General features: G+C 48.6%; 1 pseudogene; it reads left to right on the top strand.

Annotated features, from left to right (window-relative positions):
* Window positions 1-383, top strand: part of LOC119591612 — a 3,539-nt pseudogene that overhangs the window by 2,413 nt on the left and 743 nt on the right.

Genomic DNA, 383 nt, shown 5'->3' with positions numbered 1-383 from the left:
CTTTTAAGACTTTGGAATACAAAAAAAAAGAGCTTTTACCATACGGCAATTTTATATAAAAAACAGTACATCATCTGGAAGACTGACCCCATGACCCCCCTTCACTCGCGCGGAGAGGGCGGCCATGGGGGGCGCGAGGGAGATCCACCCCAGGCCTGCCTCGTTTTCGTCCCCCGCCAGCCGAGCACGGGGGCTATGAATTTCTAAAGGGGAAGGGGCGTCCTCCTTTGGGTCGGTTTTTCGATAGGGTATCGTATTTTCAAATCTGACCCATCCTATAATAAAAGGCGGGCACGTATATTTCGTTTTTACGCAAATTTTCAGGGGTTTTTTTATTTCCTTTTGTAAAAAAGGTCTGGTATCATCTGGCACCCCCCCCCCCA

This window comes from Penaeus monodon, chromosome 29, assembly GCF_015228065.2.
Source record: "Penaeus monodon isolate SGIC_2016 chromosome 29, NSTDA_Pmon_1, whole genome shotgun sequence".
NCBI classification, from domain to species: domain Eukaryota; kingdom Metazoa; phylum Arthropoda; class Malacostraca; order Decapoda; family Penaeidae; genus Penaeus; species Penaeus monodon.
This window is presented reverse-complemented; position numbering and strand designations above follow the sequence as displayed.